A 24,635-nucleotide genomic window follows, 5' to 3' on the forward strand; every position below is an offset into this window, starting at 1 on the left:
TGTTTAAGTAACTTATCCATGCTCATATATCTAGTAAATGTGAAGCAGGATTTAAATCCAAGGTTTCCTGAGTCTTAAACAAGCACTTGAGGGGTAACATTAAACTGCCTCTAATCAATTGCTAATATGTTAAGGAAATTCACAAGGAATAGACTATAACATGTTTTTGTTTCATCAGATATTCAAAAAGGATCATCTCAGTTAAAGATAGAGAAAATCAGACTGGGAAAATATATTGGCATTTTATTCTTAGATATGAAGAATATTATAACATGTAGACAGGATAAAGGATATTTTAATATCTAATATTTTAGTATCTCTACTAGACATGGTATGTAAAACTAATTTCCCCACTGGTGAATGAAAACATTATAACACCACCTGAAAAATAATTTAGATCTAATTTCATACTGTTTATTTTTGGTTCATAGTTGGAAGTGGCTTAAATTGATTGGCATGGAGAGTGTGTAAATATCCTCAAAATATATAATAAAGCACTGTAAAATGGCATATAAATATAAAAGCAAAGAAAAATTTCAGCTGGGGGCAGCATCAAATATATTTGTTACAGGAAAAATGCTTAGTGTCGATGTTTAAACCCAAGGATGATATGAAATAATATTTCCAAGACTTTGAATTATGCACTAGGGATGATGAAACTGAGCATGATATATGTTCAAAAAAGGATTCCAGAACTGAGGCATAAAAATGGATTTTCTGCTACTGTATTTCCATATTATTTCATTGATTTTCATGACTACACCAGAGAAACTCTACAACTATTATTAACAAAGGATAAAGTTTCATAGAGATGCTAGACTTTATTTCATGTCCAATTCATCTATCCAGTAGCATGAAGATGTGAAAAGTTATTTTCAACAAAACCAAACACATGTGAGTCTGCCTGTAGATAGCAACTGCTGCTAATACCCATTCATAGTAGTAATAACTCAGATGAATGAAATTCAACAATTATCCAAAGCTTGCTGCTTGTAAGGCATCGTATTATGCAGTGAGGCATATAAAGATAAACAGTAAGACTGTGATCTGTTTTCACAGAGTTTACAATCCACCAGGAGTATGTAGTACAACAATACACATATAACTAACTATAATTCAAATTAGAATAACATACTGGTAATAGAATTATAAAGGAAAAGCTACCTGAACAGCAAAGTGGAGAAGACTGTCTACAAGTGACACCAGGGAAGGTTCTCGTGAAGAAATAACAGTTTGTCTAATCTTGAAAATTAGATAGCATAGAGAAATAGTAAAAAAGACATCTTAAGGACAGAAAGTTTAAGATGGGAGACCAGGGGAAGCTGAAGGGCTGTCTTCCCAATTCTGTGTTCCTGACTCTCAATTTTCTCTACCACATTATAGAAAGCACTTCATTTCTGAAGTTCATTCCAACCTTGGACTTCACATACTGGAAAAATGTGCCTTTTCTCTCATCATGCCTCCTTGCTCCTCCTCAAATCTCCATTTAAAGGGGATGCTCAGGTCAATCAGGTCTTTATTCCTCTCCAGATTTCATTTTGGTCTTTTCTCTACTGAACCCTCTTACCCCTTCTCAGCTTTCCTTTATATGTTGCATTATTTATTAGAATATTAACTCCTTAGGGACAGGGATTGCCCTTCTGCTGCCATTTGTGTCCTGAGCACTAGAAGGATGGTGATGGGTACATAGCACTTAATACAAACTGGGCAACTTGCCTCAAGAGATTTTAAGTGGGCCAGTTTGGCTGAAGCATGTGGAATTAAAATGCTGAGAAAAAAATGGAAATAGAGGCAGGATCCAGATTGTTGAAGGTCTGATGTGCCACTCATTTGTGGGTCTTTGGAGGGATTTTGTGAAAAAGTGATATGATCATGCCTGTGTATACAGCTATGACCAAGATATCAATTTATACCAACACTGGACAGAGACTGATTCTCATAGCAAGGGCTACATGGATAATGAATATTAATCTGACCATTCTGTGAAGGATTATTTAGCTATGGACATTAATATAAATTAAAGAGATTATGAAATTATTATGAAATTTCTGTGTAAGTCACCAAAAGGCTTATTACCAGTTTATTTTAAGCAACTGAACTGGAGGTCAGAAGACAGTGTTTGAACTTTTCCTCTCACACTAGCAATGTGATCACACTCAGGTGATGTAAACTTTATGAGCATCAATTCCTTTAACTGTACATGAGGATAATAATATCTCTAGTACCTGTTTTGTAGAGCACTTATGTACCTCATATAAACTATTGCATATAAAGTATTTTCAAACCTAAAAATGTTATAAAAATGAGAGAGGTCATAACACTATCTAGAACAATCCCCTTAATATCTCTCCTCTCTTCTTTGTTTCTTTATCTGTCTTTGTCTCTTTCTGTCTCTTTTTCTGCAAGTCTCTGCCTCAGAATTTATCTGTTTCTGCCTCTGTCTCTCTTTGTCTCTTTCTGTCCCTCTTTTCCTCTATTTTGCCCAAATATACAGACAAAAAAATATCAAAATCATATGAAAATGGTTAAATGGATTATTTCAACTCAATTAACATGGATACTATGTTACTATGTTAAAGCACTAGGTATATAATCATTTAAAAGACAGTCCCTAACTTCGAGGAGCTCACAATGTAAGGGAGGAGGAGAGACAAAAAACAAAGGCAGGCAGGAAAGGAGGGAGGGGAAAGGGATATGAGGACATCTTATTCAGTGGAGTTGAAACCAGGAAGAGCAGCAGATGCTGACTGGAGTATGCCCTGCAGTCAGAGGGGAAGGGTATCTGAGTGAAGTGGTTTCAATCAGTGTAATGGATGTGTGGAGATAACCCTAGCAGCACGGTGACAAACTTAACCTGGGAGGCTCATCTTGTTCCTTGGAGCTGAAACCACCATTTTCCATTCTGCTGCCCCACCATCAAGTCCTCAGTTCTAGCTTTCATTAAGTGACAGAACTAAGTACAGCATGAATAATCATTTTCTTTCACATTTTACCAGTCCTTTTCCCATTTGGTTCATCTTGAGATAGCCCATGCCCTTCCTAAATGTGGCACTCAAAATCAAACATTATTCTTCCCATATTATCTGACCAGTATAGAATATCCTTCATCCATCTCTTCTTGATTCCTGAGAGCTATCAGTCAGCCATAGTTACAAAAGTGATTTACAGACTTATATATCCAGCCCTAGTCTGTCTCCTGAGCTTCAGTACAGCATCATCAACTGTTTTGGGGGCACTTAATATTCCAGGAAAAAAAGAAAGAAAAACACAAAAGAGTACTCACTATCCTTCAAAATCCAGCCCTCCTCCAAACTGTCCTATTTTGGTAAAAATGCTACCATTATTATAGTATCCCATGTTTGGAAGTTCAACATTATTCTTGATTTCTCAGTCTTTCTCATCCCACAAATCTATTCAATTGCTAAATCTTTCCATTTCTACCTTCAGAACATTTCTGAAATCTCAAATTTTGTCTCTGTTCACAGAGTTCTACCTTCTCTGAGGCTTTTGTTTCCTTCTAATTTATTTCCCTGTACCAAGTCTCTCTTAACTCTAATATGTCCCCATATAGATGTCAAATATTTTGTTTAAGCATTACTTAACCATTTTGTTTTCCTAGGAAGGATATTCTAGTGATTCCTTGACTGTTTCTAAGGAAAAAAGATATAAACTACTGTATTTGGTTTTCAAATTCCTTCAAATTCCTGACTCTAAACACTCTTTTCAGTTTCATTATACATATAGAATGTACATATACACACACATATATACACATAGATTATATACATAGATTATACATTTTGCACACACACACACACACACACACACACACACACACACACACACACACACACATACTATTCCCCTGAGAAAATCTGAATGGTACCTCATAATAGTGATTCTCTTCTTTGGAAACTCAGACTTGGAAGGGTGAAGAATGATTCAGTCGAGAGAAAGTCAGTGGTCCCACATCCCCATTGAGAGGCTCTAGTGACAGATTCACACACCTATTACATTGGCATAAAAAATCCTCATAACTCAATTCTGCATGAACATATCTGAAGGCTAAAAATATAAAGTTTAACAAACTCCATATGTAATCATAATTTCCCATGTATGCACAAAACAAAGAGAAACCATGGCATAAGTGTTTCCCTCTTCCATTGCTCTGTGGTCTATGATTTAATTAATTTGGGTACTCCTTACAATGCTGAAAACTATTTTAAAAGTGTATTATAAACTATTTTTAATGAAAGTATCATTTTTCCTCTTCTGTAAATCACAATAAAAAGTTTCTCTGTATTTTTTTAAATAAAGAAATTGATTGAGAGACCATGTGGTCAAAAGCTGTAGATCCTAAGACCTAGTTGTTTCACAGCTACTTTGATTTATGACCCAAGAAAATTTACTTCACCTCAGAGGGTCATAGTTTCTGTATGTGTACCAGAGGCAGGAAGAATAGTTCATACTGAAGGTAATTTCCAACAGTAATAATCTGTATTACTTTATTGCATTTGAAGTAAAATGAAGAAGGAAGGTTATTATAACTAGATTGGAGTTGTGTCAATACAAATTTTTGTCACTTAGCTTCAACTAGGCCCTCACTCCAGCAAAACAATCTTCTGTTTCCTCCCTAACTGATTTGACTACATACAAAAACTTTCCAAAACTTTCTCTTACTTTACTGAAGAAAATGAACCCATACCTCACAATCTCCCTCTATTCCCCTTTTCTTCATTTCAAAATCTTTTAATATCACCCCCAGTATTTATTCCCCTTTCCTTCTTTATCTGAAAATGTAATGACCCTTCCCTTTCATAAGGCTAATTCTTCTACCTGTGCCCTTGATCCCATTCTTTCCTATCTTCTTCAGGGTACTTACCCTTTGGCCACTCCACTTTCTCTCAGTGATCAATATATTCCTGTCTGTTAGTTATTTTCTGCCTTCAAACATTCCCAAATCCCAACCCTCAAAAAATAACAAACAAACAAAACAAAACAAAACAAAAAATCCAACCTTTACTAAACCTTATCATCTTCTCGAGTTCTCACATCAAATTATGTTTTTCTCCTTTTCTCAGTCAAATTCCTAGGGGAAAAATATCTATACTCTTTCTCTACACTTTACTCATTCCTCAAAACCTTTTTTATAATATGGATTCTCATTTCACTATTCTGCTTGAAAAAACTTATCACCAAAAATCACCAATAATATTAGTATCAGGCCGCTGGTGTATGACGTCACGTCCAGCCACTCTGAGGCAGGCTGACAGGTTGTGGCCATGAAGTCCATTTTCGTCACCGTGGGCACCACCAGTTTTGATGAGCTCATAACCTGCATTTCTTCGAGGGCTACCCTCCAGATACTCAGGAGACTTGGTTATCTCTAACTTGTTCTACAGATTGGAAAAGGCACAGTGGTACCAGACTCCTTTGCTTGGACCTCTTTTTCTTTCATTGGTTACAGGTTGAAGAATTCCTTGAAAGAAGACATGAAGAGATCGGATCTTATCATTAGCCATGCAGGTGTGGGGAGCTGCGTGGAGGTTCTGGAAGAGGGGAAGCCCTTGGTGGTGGTTGTAAATTAAAACCTGATTGACAATCACCAGTTAGAGCTGGCCAGACAGGTGCACAAAAAAGGGCATCTTTTCTATTGCACATGCAGCACCCTTCTTGAGCTCTTACAATCAATGGATTTAACATCACTGAAACCTTTTCCTCCTGGCCAGCCAGAGATATTCTCGGAATTTTTGGATAAAGGTGTGGGATTTGAAAAATGAATTCGTGTCCTTTTTTGCTTCACTCATTTGAAAACAAAGATATACACATAGACAAGCCTTCCTAGACAATGCAGTGAAATCCAATCTTCTCTTTAGTGTGTTTTTGTAGTATGACCTGTCCTTAATAAATTTTTCACATCTAAAAAAATTAGTATCAAATCTATTCATCTTTTTTTTAATCTATTTTTACTTCTTTGCTGCATTTAACATTATTTGCCAATCTGTCCCAGATACTCTTCTTTGTGAGTCCAAATCTAGATTTAGACACTAGCTGTGTGACCCTGTGTAAGTTACTTAACCTTGTTCCCCTCAGTTTCCTCATCTGTCAATGAGCTGGAGAAGGAAATGGCAAACTTCACTATTTTTACCAAGAAAATCCCAAAGGGGGTCACAAAGTGTCAGGCATGACTGAACAATAAATGAATAAGCATATTCCTTGAATCCTCAGTTTCTTTAGGCATTGACATAGTGATTTCTTGATATTGTGTTCTTAGTGTAACTTTCTGGAATCAAGGAAGGCAAGGTATAGGCATCACCATATATATCTCCTTCAAAAACCTAGATTTTATATTGCAGATTAAAGACCTCATAAAAGACTCACTGATCATTCGACATTTTGGAACAAGGCTTCTACCTGAATCCAGAAGTTTGGTAAATCAAACAAATGAAAACTCAAAATGGAAAATTTTCAAGATAATTTGAAATTCCTAACCACCCTTGTCTTTACAACTTTCTTTTGTGTGTTGTCTTCTTTCATTAGATTGTAAATTCCTTGATGGCAGAGTCTGTCTTTTTATACTTGTCTCTCCAGTGTGAAGCATAGTGCCTTATACATAGTATTAGATCTTTAAAATAAGAAATTTATTTACATATTTCTATAATTCAAACACCATTTAAATAGTGGGTTCACTTTACTCATTAACTTTCTTAAAACTCTTTAAATAGTGCATAATATATGATCAATATCATCTTAGAAGATATTTTGCATAAAATAAAAAATTAGTTTGCAACATATTTCATAATAAAATGTCATTATTGATTTTTCAACACACTAATCAATCACTTATTTTCATCTCATAGACTATTAGGAACATAATAACGTTGAAAGTATTATTGTTCTTCTATCAAAATAAGGGGGCCTAGACAGTCAACCCTCTAATATATCAAATTGTCAGAACACAAAATCTCTGATTTTGCAGAAATCATGAAATATTTACATGTCTGTGCTATGGGGAGTGATACCAGTAATATTCAGCCTCTAGTCTTTCTTTTATGAATGATGTGATTCATCTTACAAAGTGGACCTATATCTTAATTTTCTATAACCCCTGCAAGAAACTCATCAGAGAAAGAAACCTTGGTTGACTTCAAAAGGAGTTCTGAGTTTGGATAAGCATGATAGCACGTGGGAAAGTTGAAATAATATGCCACATTTCTTTCTTCAGGACAAATGTTGCTCAAGTTTTACATTCCCCTTATTAGTATAAATAAGCAACTTATTGAAAAAATATCTTCCACCCTGAGGTTTGGTTGTTCTCTATTTATTTAACATATACCACTGGTGTTCTAAGTACTTTTTAAAGATAATTGGTCATAAAAAATTCAGCCAGGCCAATTTTCATTACTTCTTGCTAATATTTTCCCATAGCATTTCTCCATAAGGAATCCCTACAAGTTACATTGGCTTCCATTTATCTAGGCTAATTTTAAAACCCTAGCAACATTTATAAAAAAAACTATTTTTTTAAATCCACCACTATATATTACCACAGCATCGGGAACAGCAAAGCAAAGGATTTTGCTTTGGGGGTCTTTGTTAATGACCATACCATCTGATACAAAGGCATCATTCATCCATAATTCTTGAAATAAATGTGCCCATTTCACCATCCTGCATTCAGAATGATGCTAGAGCTGAGAGTGATTTAGTCCCAATTATACCATGTCCTTAAATTTCTCCAGTCTCTACCCAAATAATACTGAGCACTCACAAAGCATAGAAAGTTTTAGCCTTTCTGGAGTCTTTGTGAGAAACCATGAAACTTTTCCCTGTTTCCCACCTAGTTCAGAGATACATTCTAGGGCATGGCAAAGGTGGTCTGCCTGAATGAAAATATCATAGTTATCTAAAATCTCCAGCAGGTATGTACTAAGCATATTTCCTGATCCTTGGGGTACCCTCCTTTGTCTCTCTTTTCTGAATTAGTTAAATAAAATTTTTGAAAGATTAGAGAATTCTAATCAGCATAATGGCCAAGAGGTCAATTCATTGAATGGGTGTATCTCACTCAAAGTGAGAATGTGAAAAGACATTAGCCTAAATGACCAGGGTCACACATTGCATCCTGGGCCATCTCCAGTCATCCTGATGAATGTCAGGCTACTGGACTCAGATGGTTCTGGAGGAGAGAGTGAGGCTGGTGACCTTACACTGCAAGTTGTGTTGTCATGTTGAGGTCACAGTCTCTTTGAAAATGAAAGACAAACACAGTCTGTGAGTGAATAGCAACTCCTCTCCTGTCCTTTCCTTTCCATGGCCAAAATCTATCCTTTTTCCTTTGGGTTTACTGGCTAGATTTCTTGCTCAAAAACAAAATCTTAAACCCAATTCACTCTGGAGCTCATATATTAGAAGAGAGGTCCCCGACCACTTAGCACAGAGTGAATGTAAATACTTAACAGCAACTGTTTCTCTTTCACCCTGGAAATATGAAGGTCTTCCCCTCCCAGACTGATTTTTCTTTAACTTACAGGGGACATCCCTTGAGTAACTACTTAAAGAGGCCTATTCATTCAATGGGTGCATCTCACTCAAAGAAAGAATGTGATAAGACCCTTAGCCTAAAATGGCCAGAGTCTCACACTGCATTCTGGGCCATCTCCAGTTATCCTGATGAATATCAGGTCACTGGACCCAGATCACTCTGAAGGAGAGAGTGAGGCTGGTGGTGACCCTGCACAGCCCTCCCTCACTCAAATCATAGTCAACTGCAAGTCATGATAATCTTGATGTCACGATCCTCTTCAAGAACAAAGGACCAATACAACAATGGCCAATGAAGATTCCAGAAGACGAATGATGAAGTATGTTACCCATCACTCAATAGAAAGGCAACTGAGTCAGAATGTAGAATAGTACACAAATTATTGGATATGATCAATGTGGGAATTTGTTTTGCTTGATTTTGCATATTTGTTATAAATGTTTACTTCTCCCATCTATTTCCACCCTCCATGGAGAGCAGAGATGGGAAGAAAAGAAATAAAAGTGAAATTTAAAAAAAATCAATAAACAAAATAAAAAGGGTATGTATAGAAGGCCTTTTTGAGCTATTAAAAAAAATTCTTCCTTTCACATATTTAGTTCAGCAACTTGTAGTTCAGTCATATAATACTCTTAGTGCATTTTGTAGGACATTAAGAAGTTTAAATAACTTACCCAAGGTTGGACAACTAGTGTATGTTAGAAGTAGAACTTGAGCCTTGGACTATTTGATTCTTAATTTCTGTTCTCTACCCACTAAACCAGGCAACCTTGCATCATATATGTATGCATATATGTGTGCATGTGTATGTACATATATCTGTGTGTATGTGTATATATATAATGTGTGTGTATGTGTGGGTATATATATATGCGCTACATGGTTATGTATGTGTATGTATATATATATATATATATATATATATATATACACATGTGCCTATACATATATAAAAAGACATATATACACATGCTATCTACACACATATATGTATATATATGCATGCACATATACATACACACACACATACTTTCAGATTAGAAAATGAGGGACAATAGCCTAAACATAAAATTACTACTATTCCCCAGACATCCCCTTCAATCTTTAGTTATAATTCTTTTTTTTTGGACTTTAGAGTTTACAGAATGTTCTCTTCCCATTATCCCTTGAGGTTGATAGATGATGTAACTATTATTTTTCCTACTTTGTAAATAAGAAATGAAGACATGGAGATCAAGTGACTTGCCCAAGATAACACAACTGAAGAGCTTGGACAGAAATCTGAATAATCAGGGCCAGTTCTCTATGTCTTTTTTGATGCTGTCTCTCAAGAGAGATACTTTAGATAGAATATTGTTTTGTTCAGTTGTTTCAGTTGTATCTGATTTTTTGTGACCCCATTTGGAGTTTTCTTGGCAAAAATACTGGAATGGTTTGCCATTTCCTTTTACAGTTCATTTTACAGATGAGGAAACTGAGGCAAACAGGATGAAGTGACTTTCCCAGAGTCCCACAGCTAGTGTCTGCAGCCAGACTGAATCCTGGTCCTCCTGACTCCAAGCCGGGACTGTATACACAATGCCACCCACATGCCTCTTCGGACAGAGTAGAAGCTCCCTAATGGCACCAACTATTTCACTATTATTTCCAGAAACAAAAATGTTCACTTTCATACAAGTGAAGTGCTTGTTGACTCACTATTAAAATAAACAAACATTCCCACTATTCTAGTGAATTTACTGAAAAGTTCAAAAGTAAAATTTCAAAGATTCTGAATCTTCAAAATTGGTGCCACTAGGTAGTGGATAGAGAGAAGGGCTGGAGTCAGGAAAATCTGTGTTCAAATGAGGCCTCAGACACTTACTGTGTGACCCTAGACAAGTCTATCTGCCTCAGTTTCCTCATCTATAAAATGGGGACAACAATAGCACTTTCCTCCCTAAGTTTTTATGAGTATGAAACGAGATAATAATCATAAAGACTACAGCATAATGCCTGACCTATAGTAAATACTATATACATATTAACCACTCTAATCATGATGTTTTCACTTTGATACATAACATTGGTGGAAAGAAAGAAGAGAAACCATATAGAATAAGCAGAAATCCCACGGCTTCCAGGTATAGCAATTGTTTCACATCAAATGCAAGTTCTTGAAAATAATTCATTTTTTTTACATTTCTTCTAGTACAATAAAAATTACATAGCTCTTTAAGTTTTATGAAGCACTTATCATAAGCCATCTCATTTGATCCTCATAATGACCTAGTAAAACAGGTGCTATTATTGCCCCCGTTTTACAGATGTGGAAACAACTGCAGAAAAGTTTAAGAGACTTACCCATGGTCACACAGCAAATATGTTTCTGAGGCAGAATTTGAAATCTAGTCTTTCTGAGTTCCGGTCTGGTATTCTATGCACCTACCAGAAGGCAGGTGCTTCTAACAGAACATAGCAACATCACAAATTTTTTAAAAAATAAAGAAGCCCCCAAATTATATTCATCTTAGATAAAGAAAAATCTTGTCCACATGGTCTTGATCTGACACTTCCCCTATTAAAGCACTTTCTTTGGGGTTGAGTTTTTCTGGTTTCTCTTTTGGTAGCATAACTCAGGATAAAGCAGAAAGCCCCTTCAGCAATCATTTATTCAATAGAGATTTACCTAAAACAACTTGCTACTCGTTCTTACCTAGAGAGAACCAGAGAATCAAATAAAAGGGTTAAATACCTGTAAACCCCTCAAAAAATATCTATGAAGCTTCTCTGAATTTTATGAAAAATGAACCTCTACTGCCAATATTTGGGCAAAAACTCCACAACAAAATTAGCTTTGCAGGAACATATATATTTATTACATATACTTTAGTATATCTATTTACTATATATCCATCTCATCTCTATATGTAGATGCATAGAAATTGATAGAGAAAGATATGAAACAGAGAAAGAAATGGAGATAGTGATGTAGAGACTGAAAGGGAGAAACAAATCCAGATAGGGAGATAGAAGTAGAGAGAGAGAGTTGAGACAGAAATAGAATCAGTATAGATGGACAATATTTTGGACTTTTCAAAGTCCTTTGGAAAGGAAGACACTGGATCATATGAATTCCTTGAAGTGTAAGTGAAGGAATAGGAATAGAATCCACATCTTCAACATGTAGACAAAGCATCCTCTAAATGAATTCTGACCTCATGAAGTTGTGACAAGGAGACATCACAAAAGTAAAGCAAACATGAAGACCCGTCAGGTGAGATAACTTTAAGGAAGACAGTTACATCATTGGGGGTAAAAATAAAACAACTATAAGTCCTGTGTCATCTTTATTCCCCTCTAATTCTCAGAGTCCTTGACACTTTATGCAAATGTGCAGCTGCTTGCCACATTTCTCCAGGTTCCTCCAAGCCTGGACAACTCCCTGCAGGGTGATGACGGGGAAAGACCTCTTTCAGCCTCCCACAGTGTTCATTTTGGTAAATATATGTGCTTAACTCAAGTCCTATGTTGGAATTGAAAAAAAAAACTAAATCAGGAATAAGTAAATAATTTAGATAATTATATATCATAGCTCTAAAGCTGGAAAGGATGTCAGAGGCCATCTAGTTCAACCCTGATTTTACAGGTGAAGAAACTGAAACCCAAAGAAGCGAGACGATTTACCCAAAGTGTTGTAAATGATAAACATATGAGGCAGAATTTGAAACTATGCCTTGAGAGCCAGAGATCTTTCCACTGCACTATGTTTCATCAGAATGAAAAAGAGACAAAGAGACAAAAAAACCACTACCATCATTGTGTTGAATGGTAAAATCCCATTGAAACTGTTTTGGAATATCCATTCATTAAAGAAAAACATAAGCCAGAACTGGGTCCAATCGTAGGAAATGAATCAACCAAGGCAACCTTTGCTTCAAACCACAATTCTTATCACCTCATCATTCAGTGTTGCTTTAGCTTTGATGAAAGTGTCCTTTGGTTGAAAGCTTAATTCTTTCTTAAAGGCTAGAATAAGGCAGCTCCTATTGGTGGATATAACAATATGATAGCAACTCTCACTCGACAGGAATGATTGTCCCTCTGGGTTTACAACACAGGTAACTAACAACTGTCTCACATCAGGGACACTGCCAGACCCTGATAATCCAGATACATTTTCCCCACCAGTACAGAATAGCCCAATTTTCCCTTCAAAATAACCTGAAATACTCCAAATGTAAATGCTCTAATGCAGAAAATAGACAATGGGGAAGAATTCTGTCCCCAGAAGATCACAGTTTAAACTGCTTAAATTACCTGAATATGGTAGAGTAAATAGTACTGGATTTGAAGTAAGAGAATTTGTACTCAAATTCTATCTCTGCCAGTTTCCTAATGTGTGACCCTGGACAAAACCCTAAACTTTTGGGAGGGAGGGGCTCATTTTTCTCGCTTATCAAGAAAGGGAATTGGATTAGATAGCTTCTAAGGTACCTTTTTGCTCTAAGTCTATGACCCTGTGAATTGCAAAGGCTACATCTCTCTTTTCTGTGAGCAAACCAGGAAAAAGCAGTTAATCATGTTAACTTAGCAGAGTTACAAGTCAAGAAAGCTGTACAAGGGGATGGAGACAACAAAATCATAGATCTAGAACTGGAAAGAATCACAGGAGCCACCTTTTCTAAAGCCTTCATTTGAATTAAGATGAAACTGAAGCCCATTTATTTTAAGTGAATTCACCAAGGTCATGTAGTTTGTAAGTGTCTTAGTAGAATTTGAACCTTCTCCCAGAAGAGACAGTGCTCATGCCATTTTACTAATTCATGCTCAGAAGCACATTTCTTAATTTTATTTTGGCCAGTCCTCATTCTGCAATTAGCGTCCATCTAATGCTTGATTAATCCCTTGAATATGCCCAAAAAATAGGCAACATTCAAATCATATTGAAGAAAAAGATCAGGGACAAAATAGAGTAGAACTAGATTAGACTCTTAATATTGCTATCTCCTGGGTTGCTAGATAGCAAGATGGATAGAGTGTCAGCCCTGGAGTCAGGAGAATCTGAGTTCAAATTTGGTCTCAGACATTTATAAACTGTGTGACACTGGGAAACACACTTAACACTATTTCCTCAGTTTCCTCATCTGGAGAAGAAAATGGCAAACCATTCCAATATCTTTGACAAGAAAACCCCAAATTGAGTCACAAAGTGTCTGAACTGACTCAACAATAAAAATTGCTACCTTCCTGATCTTAAAACAAATCACTTAGCGCTATTTTTCCTTTGTTAATTGGTGATGGTAACACATTCCTTGCTTATTTCAAAGTGTTGTTTCAAGAATTGAATATGTGGAATCGATTTAATTTTTTTAAGCAAAAATCAAAAGCAGAATAGTATTCTTATTAGGGATGAAGCAATCATCACCACATACAGAATTTTAAAAGCTAACTGGGGCTACCAATAGGTGGATACTTCCTGCTCTGAAATCTGCTTATTTTTTCACAAGGGATAAGCATCTACTAAAACCTGAAGAAACCCCAGCAATAATCAGCTGCTGATTTTCATCAGTTTATTTTTAAGGGAAATCATTTGGAGCAAAGGAACAAGTTGAACTAATTTAATTAATGCTTTAACAAAAAGTATTCCAAGAGAGTTGTCATTATCTTTTCTTAACCCCCCCAGGTCTGTAAGACTATGAATGTCTAGAGCAATCATAAAGGGAAAATCAATAGAAAATTTTGGGGAAACATTGGTGTGGCATAATGGGAAGAGGATTGGAGTATAGTTATAAAAGTGGGTACTCAATTTTCTTCTTGCTGATATGACTTGAAGAAAGTCCCTTCATCTCTTGGGGATTCAATCAATCAATAAACATTTCTCAATGCCTACTATAGTCAGGCAAGTGCTAAGTGCTAGGGAATATAAAAAAAGACAAAAAGCAGTCTCTGCCTTCAAGGAGTTTAAAATCTAATATATTGAGAGGCAGCTTGGAATAGACAATAGTCTATTAGAGTTGGAGTCAAAAATGTTAATTCAAATTCTGCCTCTCATACTTGATACATATGTGGCTACAGATAAGTCACTTAGCCATCTTAGAACCTCAGTATTATCATACTTAAGATGATAACTTACACTTACTGTTCTTACTAAATGTACCTACATTTAGCACATCATGTCCCCAGAGGGAGGCTAGGTATTTCTCCCCTTGCCTTTCTAAAGGTAACCGTGAAGGACTGGGAGATTTTTCCTAGTCTATTAGTTCATGATAATTATCAGTGTGATTTGCCCCATTGTTTATCAGTTCTTAACAACTAGCCAGTCGGACTTAATTTTTAGAAACTGTTATTTACTAAGGTGAAATAGTAAGAACACATGAAACAAACTTCTTATCAATGATCTGAGACTCCCTGTCCTACAAAATACACACAGAAACCAGAGGGAAGTCTACAACATAGGGATATAACACACCTCCTTGATCTTTTGCTTAGATATCATTTTCTCCTCTTCATGGGTCACTCATGAAGTTCTTGTTTCACACAGTGGATCTTTTGAAATTCTTTTGGAATTATGAATTTGCATTTCCTTAGTTTGTCCAATTTGTCATTGCTTCCCAATGCAGACATAAACTATTCTAGTGACACTAATATTCTCAAGGGCAGTCCAAAATCATCTAACCTTTGAAAGCTTATAAAGTCATCTTCTGGTCAAAGGTTGGCAGAATAATATAGATGATTTCTCTTTCCACACACCCCTCCCCAAATGAATATCTTCCAGAAATTTTGCTGGAATCATTTCCGACACTGGAATGCAAAAGCTAACCTGTCACTTCTATGCTAGAACCTAAGTTCACTTGCTATTTTACTCAAGTTCCGTGGGGCATGATTGAATTTCCTCAACCAGACTTAAAATATTGCATGTGTAACATTATTTCACTTCATTCAATGGCTTGAAACACTCACTTTATTTTGAAGTTGATCAGCTAGGTTGCTTGCATTCACTTTCATGTCTTTTCTCGATTTAATGAAGTCCAACCCATGCATTGGGAATCTTATATTAGTAACTGTGGGAGTATGATTTGGAGAGGGGAGGAGGTTAAAACACAAATTAGGAGGCTATTCCAATGTTCCAGGTGGGAGGTCATGAGGGACTGACATTAGGTGGTGGCCATCTGGGTGCAGAGAGGCAGATAGATAGGAAAGATGTTGGAGGAGTAGAAAAGTTAAAATAAATTAGTTTTAGCAACTGAATGGATATGTGGGTTGAGGGAGAGCTAATAGTACAGTATGATTCTACTAGTGTTAGCCTCAGTTATTGGAAGGATGGTGAATGGATGAATGGATGAATGGATGAATGGGTAGATGGATGGATGGATAGATGAATGAAGCATTCATTAAGTGATTTCTATGTGCAGATTACTGTGGTGGTACCCTCCAAGAAAATATGGAAATTTGAAAGAAAAGTTGATATGGAGAAAAAGGTTTTGGATTCTACTTGGAAGATAGTGAAATTGGATGTCAACCTTATAATCTAATTTGAAATAGCCAATAGAAAATGTTTTCTAAACTTTAAAGTTTCCTATATATAAATTAGCATTATTAAACTTCATCTTTAAAATGAAGGGATTGAACAAGGAAAGGGAATAAACATTTATTAAATTCTTACTCTGTGTCAGACACGGTGCTGAGACTTAAACTGATAATATCTCAGTTGATCCTTACAACTCTGTGAGACAGGAACTATTATAATTTCTGTTTTAATGTTGAGGATATTGATGGAAGTTAAATGCTTTATCCAGGGTTACACAACCAATGTCTGAGGCTGGATTTGAACTCAGGACTTCCTGGTTCCCAGCATAACACTCTATTCACTATGCCACTGGCTACTTGCAGAATTAGATGAATTATAAGGTCTCTTCTAGTTGTAGCATCCTCTTGATGTATGGTTCTTGCAATATTTCTCTCGATGTCATAAAAATATACTAGATGACAGAGGTATAAGCTCTGGCACTTAGATGGTTAAATGAGTCTTTCTGAAAGTGCTCTGTAGAGACTGAAATTGCTGCGATGCTTTCTTTGTGGATGGGCATGGCAAGCAAAATACAAAAGGTATTTTTAATGTCTGGATATATTAAAATTGAAGGCTTAATGTCTAATATCCTCTCTCCAATCAGGTATGGATTTAAGATCCATTTTACCACTGCTGTTATTTTTGCTTAGCTAAAATGCCCAGTGAAATCCACCTGGCTGGAAGATTGTTGACTTTCAGCAATTTGATTTTTAAAATTACTTTCCAGATCATATTGCTGAATATAATCACCACACCAGGTCAGGGACATAAGAACAGAAAACCTCAATGAATAAGATGGCAGGGGTTCAAGAAAGTCCAACATATTGTATTTAGGAAAATCCATATGATCATTTAAAGAGACCCATCTGAAACAATGGCTGACCTTCGTGGCTAGAAATTATTCTTCTTTCATATCCAGGTGTTTTATCACTTGTCAGTTTCTGAATACAAATATCACTTCTAAGTAGCCAGAGCTATCCAGGGAAATATGTCTGGGTGGACTTAACAGGGTCTAGTTAACCCTAGAGCCCAAAATTTTGTTTTGCCTATCAGTTACATGTTGTTTCCAGCCATGAAGAAGAAGGCCAAAAAAGGCACAAAGAGGAGAATGGATACTCGTAGAGGTACTAGAGACTTATGAGTACAAATGTTAGGGGGAATATTGTCAGACTTATCATCTTTTTGCGCAGAGAAGAACCTTCTCCTGACTGCGTCATTTCTGTTAATAATACCATTATTTGCCCAATTACTGATATATCAAGTCTCAGAGCTTCAAAATCATACATGTGACATTTATCTTAGTGTCCAACCAGTCCAGTGGCTAGGGAAAACATTAAACCCTTCCTTTACAATATGTTTCCTTACCCCCATCAAATTGGTCATCTCACCTCTGATTGAAGACATCTAGCAATGGGGTATTTTCACTTTCTGGGGAACTCCACTTTTTATATCTTTACTGATATCTTCTGTTTATTATATCATCACCATTATCCCAATCATCTCCCCCCCTTTCCAGAGAGATTTCCCCTGTAACAAATAGTATTATTTAGAAATGAAAAAAATTAATTGATATATTTGAAAAAGTTTGAAAAAAAGTGCAAAGTAAGAGTCATTTTCATGAATTCAAGTTTGGCCTTAGACACTTACTAGCTGTATGACCCTGGACAAGTCACTTGACCTTCTTTTCCTCAGGTTATCATCTGTAAAATGAGCTAGAAAAGAAATGACAAACCACTCCAGTGTCTTTGCCAAGGAAACTCAAAAAATGGGGTCACGAAGAATTGAACTGAAAAAATGGCTAAATAACAATAAAAAATGATTTCATTCTCTGAACCAATCAATTCTGTTTCAAATGGAGTAACTTAACTATGCTTTTAAATCTAAATTACTCTGATTTTCATTGAATGACCAAAAATAGTCCCTAGCCCAAACCTTTATAGCTAATTGCTTAGGATTTGATGGCTTAGAATGAATATAAATAACAACTGTTTTTTGTTCTGATCAGAAACTTATGTTTGTGCTAGTAAATTAGGCCATCAATTCTTACCTAGCTTTTAGTCACAGAATGGCTGTTGCCTCAGACAAACTGAGGCATGGGAAAGTTCTTAATTTACAAAGATTGAGGTCATCCACTGCATCCTGGGCTGTAGTCAATCACCTTGACTTTTATCTTGTCACTTGACTTTGATGTCTCTAAAGGAGAGAACGAGGCTGAAGACTTTATGCAGCTCTGCCTCACTCAAATTTAATTCACACTTAAGAAATCATCCTTGTGGGGGGAGGAGCCAAGAGGGCGGAGTAGAAAGACACACATATGCTAGCTCTGAACCCACAGCCCATAAAATACCTGTAAGGAAGAACTCCCAACAAATTCTGGAGCAGCAGAACCCACAGAACAATGGAGTGGAGGAGATTTCTGTTCCAGAGAGACCTGAAAAACTGACACGAAGGATCTGTCGCACACCAGACCCAGAGCAGAGCCCAGCCCTGCCTTGGCTGCGTGGCCCAAGAGGAGCGGATCTGAGCAGGCTTCAGGGACAGAATCTCCAGCCACAGCACAGGTCCCTCCACCCACAGGAGCTGAAGGTCAGTGAGGGGGTCTTTTGGGCTCTCCGAGAGGGGAGCGGGGTGTCTCCATAGCTCAGTCACCCTTAGGAGGCAGCAGCAGACAAGGGCTCCCAAGGCAGTCAGGAGCTCAGATCCATTGTTGAAGGTCTCTGCATAAACCCCCTGAGGGAACTGAACTCCATATGGAAGCCCTGCCCCCACCTGACCACCTGAACTTAATCTCAACTGAATATCAACCCTGCCCCCACTGAAAACCCTGAGGCTGGGAAGCAGCATTTGAATCTCAGACCCCAAGCACTGGCTGGGCAGATCTGGAGGCAAGGTGGGTGAGGAGAAGACACTCAGAAGTCAAGTAACTGGCTGGGAAAATGCCCAGAAAAGGGGGAAAAAAATAAGACCACAGAAGGTTACTTTCTTGGTGAAAAGATATCTCCTCCCTTCCTTTCAGATGAGGAAGAACAATGGTTACCATCAGGGAAAGACACAGAAGTCAAGGCTTTTGTATCCCAAACATCCAGAATAAATATTCAGTGCACTCAGGCCATGGAAGAGCTCAAAAAGGATTTTGAAAATCAAGTGAGAGAGGTGGAGGAAAAACTGGGAAGAGAAATGAGAGAGATGCAAGAAAAGCATGAAAAGCAGGTCAACACCTTGCTAAAGAAGACCCCAAAAAATGCTGAAGAAAATAACACCTTGAAAAATAGGCTAACTCAATTGGAAAAACAGAGTCAAAAAGCCAATGAGGAGAAGAATGCTTTCAAAAGCAGAATTAGCCAAATGGAAAAGGAGTTTCAAAAGCTCACTGAAGAAAATAATTCTTTAAAAATTAGAATGGAACACAGGGAGGATAATGACTTTAAGAGAAACCAAGAAATCACAAAACAAAACCAAAAGAATGAAAAAATGGAAGATAATGTGAAATATCTCAGTGGAAAAACAACTGACCTGGAAAATGGATCCAGGAGAGACAATTTAAAAATTATGGGACTACCTGAAAGCCATGATCAAAAGAAGAGCCTAGACATCATCTTTCATGAAATTAACAAGGAAAACTCCCCTGAGATTCTAGAACCAGAGGGCAAAATAAGTATTCAAGGAATCCACAGATCACCGCCTGAAAGAGAACCAAAAAGAGAAACTCCTAGGAACATTGTGGCCAAATTCCAGAGTTCCCTGGTCAAGGAGAAAATATTGCAACCATCTAGAAAGAAACAATTCAAGTACTGTGGAAATACAATCAGGATAACACAAGATTTAGCAACTTCTACATTAAGGGATTGAAGGGCATGGAATATGATATTCCAGAAGTCAAAGGAACTAGGACTAAAACCAAGAATCACCTACCCAACAAAACTGAGTATAATACTTCAGGGGGAAAAAATGGTTTTTCAATGAAATCGAGGACTTTGAAGCATTCTTGATGAAAAGACCAGAGCTGAAAAGAAAATTTGACTTTCAAACACAAGAATGAAGAGAAGCATGAAAAGGTAAACAGCAAAGAGAAGTCATAAGGGACTTACTAAAGTTGAACTGTTTACATTCCTACATGGAAAGACAGTATTTGTAACTCTTGAATCTGGGATTACACACACATACACACACACACACACACACACACACAGCACAGAGTGAATTGAATAGGATGGGATCATATCTCAAAAAAATGAAACTAAGCAGTGAGAGAGAAATATATTGGGAGGAGAAAGGGAGAAATGGAATGGGGCAAATTATCTCTCATAAAAGAGGCAAGCAAAAGACTTTTTAGTGGAGGGAAAAAGAAGGGAGGTGAGAGAAAAACATGAAGTTTACTTTCATCACATTCTGCTAAAGAAAGGAATAAAATGCACACTCATTTTCGTATGAAAACCTATCTTACAATATAGGAAAGTGGGGGAGAGGGGGATAAGCAGGTTAGGGGTGGGATGATGGAAGGGGAGGGCAATGGGAGGAGGGAGCACTTTGAAGTGAACACTCTTGGGGAGGGACAGGATCCAAAGAGAGAATAGAAGCAATGCGGGGCAGGATAGGATAGAAGGAAATATAGTTAGTCTTATACAACTCGACTATTATGGAAGTCATTTGCAAAACTACACAGACATGGCCTATATTGAATTGCTTGCCTTCCAAAAGAAATGGGTGGGGAGAGAGGGATGAAGAGAAGTTGGAACTCAAAGTTTTAGGAACAACTGTTGAGTTCTGTTCTTGCTACTAGGAAATAAGAAATACAGGTCAAGGGGTATAGAAAGTTATCTGGCCCTGCAGGACAAAAGACAAGATGAGGACAAGGGAAGGGAGGGATGATAGAAGACAGGGAAGATTGGTGATAGGGGCAATTAGAATGCTCGGTGTTTTGGGGTGGGGGGAGGGGACAAGTGGGGAGGAAATTTGGAACTTAAAATTTTGTGAAAATGAATGTTAAAAGTTAAATAAATTAATTTTAAAAAAAAGAAATCACCCTTGTGATGCCATTGGTCCTCTTTAACAATGGAGGAAAACCAAAACATGTACACACACATGCAACTTTGCTGAAGCTATTAATTTTCTCAGTGGGTAGTGATTTGAAAGTATACCATCATATTATCAACAAATAGGGATAGTTTTATCTCCTCTTTACTTTTATGCATTTAATTACTTTCTCTTCTCTTACAGCTGTTAACTAGAATTTATCAAACTATATAAAATAATAATGGGGAGACAGAACATCCTTGCTTCACTCCTGTATGTTTTGGAAAAGGTTCTAGTGTATTATTTTGTATATGACCTTTTTGTTGTTGCTGTTGTTGTTTTAGGTAGATATTATTTATGATAAAAATGTCCTGCTATGTTTACACTTTGTAGAGTTTTTTTTGAAAAAGTATGTTGCGTTTTGTCACAGGGTTTTGCTGCATGTATTGAGATTATCATGTGGTTTTGAATGGTTTATTTTGTAGTATGATTAAATGTTATTTTTTTCAATGTTGAGACATCTTTGCATCCCAGTTTAAGCCCCCCCCCTTAGTTATACTGAATGATTCTTAAATAAACTGCTATAGATTGTTTAATGGGATATTGTTTAACATTTTTGAGTTAGTGTCCATGAATGATACTGATATATCTGTATTTTTCTTTCCCTGGTTTAGGAATTAGAACTTTATGTGTCTCATAAAAAGATTATAGCATGATCTTTTACAAATTATTGAGAATGAATTATGGAATATGTGTACTAACTATTCTTTAAAAGCTTGATAAAATTCTTTTGTCATTTTATCATGACAAGAATTTCCTTCCCTCTTTGGCAGTTCCTTTACAGCTAAGTCTTTTTCTTTTATGATATTGCATTAATTAAGATATTTATTTGTTCTTCTAAAAATTTGGATATTTTATTTTTTTAAAGCTATTTCATTATTCTTTTTTGTCCTCAGTTGTGATTCTTTTTATTTCTTGTAGTTTTGTTGTGATTTCCTTTTGCTTGTTTTCTATTTTATTTGTTTCATTCTATTTTCTGCTCTCTTCTTTTTGAACAAATTAGCCAAGGGTTTATCAATTTTATTAGACTTTCCAAACATGGCACTTTTAGTTTTATTTATCTTTTCCAGGGATTTTTCTTTTGTTTTCAATTTATTTCCCATGTAATTTTAGTCTCTTGTGTTTATTTTAGGTTCATTTATTTGTTGGTTTCCTAATTGTTAAATTCATATTTGGTTCATTTAAACTCTCCTTTCCTATTTTGTGCATGTATGTATTTTAGGGATATATACTTCCCCATACATTGAGGATTTTTTTAACTGAATTTCAGAAATTTTGATATGCTGCTTAATCATATAATTTTTATCATTTTACAGTTTATTTTATACTTCATCATTTATCATTTTTTATAATTATTAACTATTTCTATGATTTATTCTTTGACCCATACAATAGTTAGAATTTCATTAATAAGTTTTCATTTAAGTCTGTACCTTTTATTTGTTTTCCCTGAACCAATTAGTTTTCAGTTTTGGTTTTGGTTTTTGCACTATGGGTTAAAAAAGATCTATTAACTATTTTCATCTTTTTACATTTGTTTACATCTGTTTTTATAAAAATTTCATATGGTAGGGGGTGCTGCCTGGGGGGACTCCTTGGAGCCTCCTCCCCACCTGAGCCGGGGTCCTAAACCGGGAGCCCGGGGCTCGCTGGGGACCCCGCAGTCGCCGTGATGCAGAAGTATGAGAAGCTGGAGAAGATAGGCGAAGGCACCTATGGAACAGTGTTCAAGGCCAAGAACCGAGAGACCCACGAGATTGTGGCCCTGAAACGGGTTCGCTTGGAAGATGATGATGAGGGGGTACCAAGCTCTGCCCTGAGAGAGATCTGCCTGCTTAAGGAGTTGAAGCATAAGAATATTGTCAGGCTTCATGATGTTTTGCACAGTGACAAGAAACTGACCCTGGTTTTTGAGTTCTGTGACCAAGATCTGAAGAAATATTTTGACAGTTGCAATGGAGACCTGGACCCTGAAATTGTGAAGTCATTCCTTTTCCAACTGCTAAAAGGCCTTGGATTCTGCCACAGCCGTAATGTTCTGCACTGGGACCTGAAGCCGCAGAACCTTCTAATTAACCCGAATGGGGAACTCAAGCTTGCTGATTTTGGCTTGGCTAGAGCTTTCCGGATCCCTGTTCGATGTTACTCTGCAGAGGTAGTCACTTTGTGGTACCGCCCACCAGATGTCCTGTTTGGGGCCAAACTCTACTCCACATCCATTGACATGTGGTCAGCTGGTTGCATCTTTGCAGAGCTGGCCAATGCTGGACGGCCCCTCTTTCCTGGCAATGATGTAGATGATCAACTGAAGAGGAGTTTTAGGCTGCTGGGGACACCAACTGAGGAACAGTGGCCTGCCATGACCAAACTTCCAGATTATAAGCCTTATCCTATGTATCCAGCAACAACATCACTTGTCAATGTTGTACCCAAGCTCAATGCCACAGGGAGGGACCTATTGCAGAACCTGCTCAAGTGTAACCCAGTTCAGCGCATCTCAGCAGAAGAAGCTTTGCAGCATCCCTACTTCTCTGACTTCTGCCCTCCCTAGCCAAGGGTCTCCTTTTGCCTTTCCTTGTCCAGAGAACTAAGTCCACTACCCATGACCCCTCCTCTAGGCCCTCATATTGGAACTGCTCAATGCACTCTCACCTTGCTGGTCCACCCTGTTCCCTACCTACCCAGAGACCTCATGTGTTGAGGCAGGAGAAATAGACCCTGGAAGCTATGGGGTTTGAGACTCTTTTGTCCTCTCCTCTCCCCTGGCCCTTCCCCACTCTCCCCCACCCCACTGGAAAAGGGGTGGGGGTGGGGATGGTGCTATGCCCTTAAGCTGTGCTACTTGGGCCAGATGTTTGGGGTCAGCCTTGGTGGGGTTAGGGGTGTGAAGGATGGATGCCAACCGGAGCCCCTATCCCCCCACTTCCTGTGCTCCTTCTTGTGTATGGACTTTATTTAATTTCATAAATTGGCTTCTTTCCCACACAAAAAAAAAAATTTCATATGGTAGAGGAAGAATTTAAAGCTATCCCTAGTCATCCAAAAAACATGTTCTAAATCACTATTGACTAGAGAGATTCAAATCTAAACAACTCTGAGGTATCACATCACATCTATCATATTGGTTAACATGACAAAACAGGAAGATGATAAACATTGGAGAAATGTGGGAGAGTTGGAACATTAATTCATTGTTGGTGGAGCTGTGATGTGATCCAACCGTTCTGGAGAGCAATTTGGAACTATGACCAAGGGAATAAAAAAAAATGTACATACCCTTTGAGCCAGCAATATCTTTTCTAGGATTGTATCCCAAAAAGAACATAAAAATGGGAATGGGTCCCACATCTACAAAAATATTTATAGCAGCTCTCTTTGTGGTGGCCAAAAACTGGAAATCAAGGAGATGCCCATCAATTGAGGAATGGCTGAACAAGTTGTGGTATATGAATGTAATGAAATACTATC

At 37.1% G+C, this 24,635-nt stretch overlaps 2 pseudogenes; both read left to right on the plus strand.

Moving 5' to 3' along the window:
- The first annotated feature begins 5,282 nt into the window (after window positions 1–5,282).
- Window positions 5,283–5,780, plus strand: LOC140523906 (UDP-N-acetylglucosamine transferase subunit ALG13 pseudogene; annotated as a pseudogene).
- Window positions 5,781–22,745: 16,965 nt separating this feature from the next.
- Window positions 22,746–23,893, plus strand: LOC140527326 (cyclin-dependent kinase 5 pseudogene; annotated as a pseudogene).
- The last annotated feature ends 742 nt before the right edge of the window (window positions 23,894–24,635 follow it).

The sequence above is a fragment of the Notamacropus eugenii genome, chromosome 2 (assembly GCF_028372415.1).
Source record: "Notamacropus eugenii isolate mMacEug1 chromosome 2, mMacEug1.pri_v2, whole genome shotgun sequence".
NCBI lineage: Eukaryota > Metazoa > Chordata > Mammalia > Diprotodontia > Macropodidae > Notamacropus > Notamacropus eugenii.